The 9,532-nt window shown below is 48.1% G+C and overlaps 1 long non-coding RNA gene across 1 annotated transcript in view; it reads right to left on the bottom strand.

The window, feature by feature from the left end:
• Window positions 1-9,339: 9,339 nt before the first annotated feature.
• Window positions 9,340-9,532, bottom strand: part of LOC307087487 — a 2,254-nt gene continuing 2,061 nt past the window's right edge. Inside the window, exon 3 of the long non-coding RNA XR_013812498.1 lies at window positions 9,340-9,532. This exon is cut by the window's right edge and continues 202 nt beyond it. This is a non-coding gene — a long non-coding RNA (uncharacterized lncRNA).

Raw genomic sequence — 9,532 nt, 5'->3', positions numbered from 1 at the left:
CACGGGAGTCGGAGTCATGGGGGAGGAAGCGTGTCGAGCCATGAAAGGGGGTGGGGGGTAGGGAGGGGCGGGGGTAGTGGGGTGTAAACATGTGTAGCTTTGACCAAAGAACAAGTGGCTGGTGGTGATGTAACCGGTTTGACGGTGAAAAGGACATTAGATTAGGAACGCAAGACTATTTCACGGCGCGTTGTGATAATCTTGCAATGAGCAAAGCTAATTTGTCGTGTTGATTTGAGGACAAAATGTGTACCTTTCATGCCATATGTGAAGATAGTGAGACTGTTTGAAATAATGTTGCATACTCTTTAGATGGCAACTCTGTCCTCTGATTTGTTTACGTTTTTTTGTGATTCTGGATCTTTATCAATAACCATTCATTTACACAACAGACACACTATCTTTTTCATCTCTCTCTCACTCTCGCTCCCTCTCTCTGTCTCTCTCTCTCTCTCTCTCTCTACTAGTCTTTGTTATTCCCTCTCTTGCTGGTTATTCTGAATCCGTGCATCCCACAGTGCTGTCTGTGTGCGGCTATAAACGTGCGTATTTAATCGCCGTATTCAGTGTCTTTTCAGACACGCGCCAAGGGTTGCCTCTCCTTCAAGTCCCCTCTGGAGGTGTCATCGTCTCGGGGCCCGAGGACCGGAAGGGCCCGGCTTCATATTGGGGAGCCATTACTCTCTCACATCTCACATATGCAGACATAATGGAACATTAGGAGGGATGGAGCCACACACACACACACACACACACACACACACAAACACACACATGGCTCAGCCTGCCTCAAGTGGATAACCATACAAACACAGCCCCACACACACTGTGCACAAATACATGCATTTGCACATAGACACACACACACACGCACACACACGTTCACATAAACACACACACATACACACATTAAGTTACCTGGAGGTCCCTAAGATGCCTGCTCTGCCAGGGGAGGAGCAGAATCCGAGGTAATCTCCGTCATTCATATTGTGCAGCCTGACACAAATGGTCTGATAATGCACATGTGAAGTGAATTAACATCTGTTGTTTGAATGGGCCTAATGTCTAGCCATTCATCAATTTCACAGGATTACATTGTTGACCAAAGGGCGTGTTTGTTGCGTGTGAGTGGAGTGTGTTTGTGTATGTGTGTGTATTTTGTGCATTTGCGTGTGTATATGCTTGTGCGTGTGTGTGTGTGTGTGTGTGTGTGTGTGTGTGTGTGTGTGTGTGTGTGCGTCTGCGTTTGTTTGTGTGTGTGTGTGTGTGTGTGTGTTTGGTTGTATGCGCGTGTGCTTGTGATAGAGAGAGAGAGAGAGCTGTGTGCGTGTGTTAGTGTGTGTGTGTGAGGGGTGTATGTGTGTGTGTGTGTGTGTGTGTGTGTGTGTGTATGTGGTTGCGCACAAATGAGAAAAAGAGAGAAGATCTAGGTGTGCATCTGTAGAACAAACACACAAAACGGTTGGTGTTCCTCCCTTCCTGGGTGGGTTCAGACACCACCTGCACACCAGAGGCCTGCCCCCATGCACTCTTAGTGAGCTGCCATGTGCCGCTGAAGGAGTGAATACAAAGTGAACCGAGAGTATCGGACACTGCGCTCCATATCTACACAAGGAGACAAAGTAGGGTTCAAACACAATAAGTAGCTGTGTTCAATATGAATTTCTCATGAGTTGATTGCTCCATGTTTCATCATACTGGGCACAAATTCCACATTTTAATTCCAACAGAAGAAGAGCAGGCATAGAAAATATCAGCTGATATCTTTTGTTTGTTAATCAGAGTTATGCCACAAATGCTCATACACGTTTGCCATACAATATTATTTGCCTAATCGTTTGTCTCGCAAGACTTTAACTAGTAGTAAAAATGTATTGCCAGTTTTTGAAATGTCAACATTAAAAGAAGCGGCGAGCCGAAGAAGATTCTGGTAGGACCCGATTCCCAAGATCAAATCATCATGTAAGGGAGTGTATCATGTCGATGCTGACCAAGTAGTCAGCCAGTATCGGACAGTGTCATGCCTGCTATGTGCCCCCTATCCTAGCGTTGTGGCCCCGCTAAAGATAGAAATCCCAAAATATATAGAGGCATAAAAATAATGAATCGAGATCAGTTCATATATTTTTACAGTAAATTAATCACAGTCCTCTAAATAAAAACAAATTCATATTTCAAGTATGATGTGGAAGTGGTATTTTTTCACACACACACACACACACACACACACACACACACACACACACACAGCCCCCTACCCACTCTTTGTAATACACACAGCTGTTGAAATGGCGGAAAGACTGAAAGAAGTAGGAAAGTTACAGAAAGATACAGAAAGTGAAAAAAAACGCCAAAAGATAACTTAGGAAAGGGGGGGGCGTGGGTAGCCTTCCATTCACACTCCAACGCTCACAGAAACACCCCTCCCCCCCCCCCCCGCAAAAAAAGAAAGAATAACAAAAATAAATACATAAATACAAATAAATATTCAGACTGGAGGAAATCTTGGCGAATTCAATCAAGCTTAATTCTACTTTGATAATTGTCCCCGTTGTGTGACTCAGACCCCCCTGGCGCGGCGGGAGCGCGGTGACTCGGGTGGGGAGACTGACAATGGAAGTCGGGGGCTAACAACAGCTGCTCTGTGGCGGGCGAGCGAGCGCACCTCGACGCTCCACTCTTGTCAGTCACATCTCCCCTAATTAACCAACATCTGCTTTCCTTTTCTCTTCTCTTTTTTCTTCCATATTGCCTCTCTCCTCCCCCCTCCTCGCTCCCGTTACGCCGCGCCGTCGGGCTCGTCTCCTCGGAAATCGGCGACTCCTGACCCCGCCTGAAACACCCCCCCCCCCCCCCCCCCCCCCTCACACACCAATCTTACCACCACCACCGCAAGCGCACGCAATCACCACCAGCACCACCGTCACCAGCACCACCCAGCCCTACAACCAGCACCACCAGCACCACCGTCACCACCCAACCCTATAACCAGCACCACCAGCACCACCGTCACCACCAGCACCACCGTCACCAGCACCACCCAACCCTACAACCAGCACCACCAGCACCACCAGTACCACCCAACCCTATAACCAGCACCACCAGCACCACCGTCACCACCAGCACCACCGTCACCAGCACCACCCAACCCTACAACCAGCACCACCAGCACCACCAGTACCACCCAACCCTATAACCAGCACCACCAGCACCACCGTCACCACCAGCACCACCGTCACCAGCACCACCCAACCCTACAACCAGCACCACCAGCACCACCAGCACCACCCAACCCTATAACCAGCACCACCAGCACCACCGTCACCACCAGCACCACCGTCACCAGCACCACCCAACCCTACAACCAGCACCACCAGCACCACCAGCACCACCCAACCCTATAACCAGCACCACCAGCACCACCGTCACCACCAGCACCACCGTCACCAGCACCACCCAACCCTACAACCAGCACCACCAGCACCACCAGCACCACCCAACCCTATAACCAGCACCACCAGCACCACCGTCACCACCAGCACCACCGTCACCAGCACCACCCAACCCTACAACCAGCACCACCAGCACCACCAGCACCACCCAACCCTACAACCAGCACCACCAGCACCACCGTCACCACCAGCACCACCCAACCCTATAACCAGCACCACCAGCACCACCGTCACCACCAGCACCACCGTCACCAGCACCACCCAACCCTACAACCAGCACCACCTAACCCTATAACCAGCACCACCAGCACCAGCGTCACCACCAGCACCACCGTCACCAGCACCACCCAACCCTACAACCAGCACCCGCCCCGGGGGGGGGCAGCAGTGCGTGTGGTCCTCTTGAGTTGAGCAGTTCGGTCCAACCCCCCGTCGACGGTCAAAGTGGTGTGGGCCCTGCGGCCTTGGGGGGTGGGGGAGACGGGGGAGGGGGTTACTTGATGGAGGTCTGAGAGAGAGAGAAAGCGAGAGAGAGAGAGAGAGGTAGAGAGCCTGAGAGAGAAAGAGAGTGGGAGCGAGAGAGCAAGGGAGTGAGAGAGAGAGAGAGAGAGAGAGAGAGAGAGAGAGAGAGAGAGAGAGAGAGAGAGAGAGAGAGAGAGACAGAGAGAGAGAGAGAGCGAGAGAGTGAGAGGGGTTCCCAAATGGCCCTGGCTTCTCCATCCACCCGCAGCAGGATTCTGAGCTGTCACAGATCCACTGGGTTCCCCCGGGGGTGGTGGCACTCCCACTACTCCAAAATGTACCTGGAGAGACACTGTACATCTGTGTCAGTGTGCGTGTGTTTCTTAGTGTACGCGTGTGTGGGTGCGTGTTTGAATGCATGTGATTACGTGTAGATGTGGGACTGTATTTGTTTGCAGTGCCATCTCTGCAGTGTGTGTGTGTGCGTGTGTGCATGTGTGTGTGTGTGTGTGTTTGTGTGTGTGTGTGTGTGCTTGTGCATGTGTGTGTGTCTGTGCATGTTTTTGGTGTGTGTGTGTGTTTGTGTGTGTGTGTGTGTGTGTGTGTGTGTGTGTCTGTGTGTGTCTGTGTGTGTGTGTGTGTGTGTGTGTGTGTGTGTGTGTGTGTGTGTGTGTGTGTGTCTGTTTAAACAAAAACAAGGCTGGGCTTGCAGTGTAAAGGATTTTTATTTTTATTCATGCCTGAGAAAACATCACTCGATTGCGGGGAATAGTACCAGCTGTCAGCATCACACTATCAGAAATAAACCGTTCATGGTTAGTAAACAATAGTAATAGAGGAGAAAATATTACTGAAAGGAGAGAAATTTGCTCATATTCGCGCATGAGCCACAGCTTGACAGTATGAGGATATACTATTAATATCAAAAGATTAATGATGATTGTGACTATAAATAATAATCCTAATTTTAGCATGAGTTTATAGTGCGTTGGTTCGGCGTGTAGCTTCTCCAGTTAGCCGCGTCGTCTACTATAGCGCAAATTGTTTTCAAACCCAGCTTCAGTTGTCACAAACAATGAGGCTAAGAGACACATCTGGTTGAGTAGGAAATAATGAAATAATTAAAATAACGCATTCATACACGCCGATACAGACACCCACCTTTTTTCACTTTTTTTTTTTTTTACACCTTGACGAATCTATAGAGCTAGCTCACAGGTACGGCATGTGCCCGTTAAGAGAAGGCGCACTAAAGCCCTTAAAGCGTGCTCTGCCTTCCTCACGCCACAACACTACCAAACAACCCCCCAAAACCCTCTCCTCCAGTGTCTGCCGCCCGGCTGGCCGCCTTTTAATCAGGCGTCTCAGACTCCGAGACGCTCACCCACGGTCCCACACCTCCATGATTCCGGATGGAAGGGAGAATCTCAGAGGTTTGAAAACAAAGGGTAAATGATTACATTTAAGAAATAATTAACAGATGGTCCAAATTGGGGGAGAAGAAAGAAATATGATATTTTTTCTCTTTTTTTTTCGACAAATGATTGCGTTCTCTGCCTCTCTCCCCCTTTGGTGTGAAAAGTAGATTCAAGAACACTTTTTAAATAATTTGTTCAATTTGTTCCACAGCCAAAGAAAAGCAGGCTTGGTGGAAATTCAGATTCATTAAAACTTAATTAATATGCATCATTATGTAAATGAGGTTGCAGTTAATGAGTTCTTAAAAGAAGCCTTCCTTAATTAGTTCACTTTTAATGGCATCATCATTTATCTCTTTTTCTTTGAAGTAAAATGACGCACGGAAGTAGCCGCTCCCAAAAGTACACAATATACGTATATAAATCTTTATATATAAATATACATCTATGCTACTAATCGTCCAATTCTTAAAAAGACACTAACATCTTAAAGGCTCAACTAATGAATAGGCCTGCTGTTGGATGGAAGGGTGGCGGGATAGATGGATGCATGGATGGATGGATGAACGAATGGATGGATGGGTGGATGGATGGATGGATGAATGGATGGATGGCTGAACGAATGATTGGATGGGTGGGTGGATGGATGGATGGATGGATGGATGGCTGAACGAATGGTTGGATGGGTGGTTGGATGGATGGATGGATGGATGGATGGGTGGGTGGATGATGGATGGATGGATGGGTGGGTGGATGGATGGATGGATGGGTGGGTGGATGGATGGATGGATGGATGGATGGATGGATGGATGGGTGGATGGATGGATGGATGGGTGGATGGGTGGGTGGATGGATGGATGGATGAATGAATGGGTGGAAAATGCAGCCAAACAACCCAACCCACAAGAAAGAAATCTGTATTATCATTCTTAGACACGCTGCATTCAATATCCTAATTTCATACGTTTCAACTAGACTCACACACAATCAGAGAACGTATGCAATAATTGCCAAATAATTCTTTACACAAAGCTTTTTCTGCCACGCACCACGTCGTACGAATGGATGAACTGATTGATGGCTAAATAATGAGACATGGCTGTGGATGGGTGAATCCACACATGGACGGCCCTGCCATCAGCTCACTCCATTTTGCATTGTATCAGCCCGTCACGACGCGTCAATAAAACCAGGACCGCAAAAAACACTTTCCAACTCCGAGTTCCACCGCGCCTCAGACTCCACGCCCTTTACATCTGTCATCGCTTTGCCCTGGTTTATTGCCTGGGAGCCGTGCTACAACTTCACCTCCGCTTTACCTCCGTTAGGGACCCCCCCTGCCCACCGCCCACCCCCCCACCCTCCACCCTCCACCCCTCCGTCATTACCGGCGGCGGAGGTGAGGGTGTTCTGCGGCGGCGAGGCCCGGCTCGCTGTGTTTCATGTCGTCGGCGGGAGCGTACCTCCACTCTTCTAATTGATAACCACTGGCATTTGATCTGAAGGCGTTCAAACACCCCGTCTATCTTTGTGCCTCCAATAAGACGAGCCATCTGTTGTTGCCCAGCCTGCCGTTCATTAAATCTAATTTCCTTCAGCGGAAAATAAGGTTTTAATTGTATATCTCGGCGCTACGGCGTGCCGAGAGTAATGGATTTCTTTAAGCGGGGGACGCGGGGAGGGAGGGCAGGGGGACGTGTAACGAGGGAACCACGGCGACGGAAAAGGCAGCGGCGAAAAAAAAAGGGATGGATCGGCGATTGATTTAGACGGTTTTGCTTGCCGAGCTGGTTTTCTTTTTTGGGGTGCAAAAAGACGAGACGTTTTGAAGATGAGAACGCTCGGAATGGACGGTTCGGCAAATTAGCAACAGCGCGGTTTCTCGCTAGCAGGTGACGGAAAACTCTCTCTCTCTGTATAAATAGTCACCGTGATGGAGGCTGCTTTGGTCCAACCGGACGGTATCCCACGGGTGTCGCGATATGATAGTATCAGAGGTCTCGCCGCTAACCAAACCTCTGGGGATTTCAAAATGCGAGTTATTATTTTAACGGCACAAAGGAAGACCGCTAACACATACAGCCAATCACTTTCTAACATTGAAAATGGATGTCCACAGCAACGCTGCATTATTCAGTCAAAAAGATTGGTGAAATTAAGGATTTTCAGCAACTTTGATTAAATATTTTTAACACAGGATAAAACAGACGTGTTTTACAAGCACACACGACTTATGCACTTTGGATGGGTTCTGCAAGTCAAATTGTTCAAACCCAGTTTAAGCTGCAAACGTTTAGAGACTGGCCTGTCAGTCTAATATCCCACCAACTGAGTTGGTTCTTGGCCTTTCATCAGCCCTTTCAATTTAAAAGCCCTTCTAAAATCTGTTGCTAGTGAGCAAATCAACACTTTGTTTGGCCTTTGCTAAGGGTAAAGCTAATAAAACTTTGATTAGAGGGCGGCTTGGTGGCTCACTATGTAAGTCTGTCACCCCCATGTCATTCCCTCTCTCTCCACTTCACTGTCAATGTGAAGTAAATCCTGTCCATAAAGGCCCAAATATCCCAGAAGTCTTGCAAAAATGCATACCTTTTGCATGTAGATTGTTTGGGAATGTAAGTGTGGCCTGACACACATAAATACATGCATGTATATATATACAGTATATATTTTTATATATGCTTATATTGGGTACTGGGAGAGAGAGAGAGACGGTACATGCGATGACTCCGGGGACACTAGCTGTGTGATATTCCCGCCCACCAGATAACACAGTCTGCCAGCACCTTGAACGCGCGCCAGCACAAAGGGATATAAATAAGACCTTCTCCCGCCACCCGTCTTTCATTGCACCGGCCAACTCCGCCGCTCCTGTCCTTTTGTCACCAAACACAACACATGCTTTTCTCCCCCCCCAACCCCCACCCCTTCTCCCTCTCTTAACTTTATACCAACTTCACTTAAGCGTTGTTTGTTGTCGGTCTTGGTGATAAAGGCATTGTTTTGCGAGATCCTCACGACTGGGTTGTAGCATGGTCGGTTTTAATTGCCATCTGTGCTCGGCGAAGAAGAAGAAAAAAAAGAAAAGAAAGAAAGAAATCTCAAATCCTACCTGGTGCATTGGCCATTAATACCACAGCATAGTAGTAGTGGTAGTCGCTGCTTTTTGTTGCACTGGTTCCATTGAACAACTTCTCATCTCCGCCCGTGTACTACATTATTAATACATTATAAATATCATCTCTGAGCTATGCATTAGGCTTTACCTCTGTTTCGCCGCTTCGAACCGCCAGACGTGAACAAACAAGGACGTCAAATTACTATATTGGGTATCAATGTCTTTGCCGCGATGTGAGAAAAAAGCAACATTGTCTCTCTGGGCGAAATGAAAGCATTGAGAAGCAAAACATGAGGAGACCGAACGTCTTCAAGTGACCTGTTTACACGCACTTTCAAATAAATCAAGGCGGTCGCAGTGAAGGAGCTAGCGAACCGTCGTTTCACTCATCAAGACACAGGATGTGGCATCACCGGGACGCCCGGGGGCATCGGTTGGGTGAGAGAGGGCCGCTTGTGACACTACAGCCATAACCGTGGTTGCACAGTTAGCCCATAGGAGGGAGATGGCACTTGATCACTTTTCTCAGGTGCTGAGGGAGAGAGAGAGAGAGAGAGAGAGAGAGAGAGAGAGAGAGAGAGAGAGAGAGAGAGAGAGCGAGAGAGAGAGGTGAAATACAGACCTGATGTCATCATCTGTGTTGGTTTGCGCTGGAGTGAAAGGTATGGAGGGAGAGAAACAGAGAGTGAGAGAAAGTGTTACATCGCGAGAGAACCGTGCTCTCTTAGGGCTGTGAAACACCGGGCCGGGGTAGTGTCCTCTGACGATGGCGGGTCGTGGCCCGAGCGTCTGTAGAGCTTGTTTCCTCGGTGTGTCTTGCACCTTTGATACTAGTAGTCCCTAGCGTTTGCCTTATCTATTTATGAAACATGATCAACTTGAGACAACAAACGACAAAAAGGAATTGCTTTATATGAAGAAAACTGAAGATCATAATTGTAATATTTTTAAAACATTTCAAAATTAAAATAGGAGTCCGACCACCAATAGGACTTCCAGTGACCCTTTTGAATGACGAATACAGACTACCACCACCTGCTGGTAGGGAGAGTGACGATTTCCTCACAAGCAGGTGTAGAACG

The sequence above is a fragment of the Pollachius pollachius genome (genome assembly GCF_949987615.1).
Source record: "Pollachius pollachius genome assembly, chromosome: 15".
Classification (NCBI taxonomy): Eukaryota; Metazoa; Chordata; class Actinopteri; order Gadiformes; family Gadidae; genus Pollachius; species Pollachius pollachius.
The sequence above is the reverse complement of the archived record's forward strand: the minus strand, read 5'-3'. Positions and strand labels throughout refer to the sequence as shown.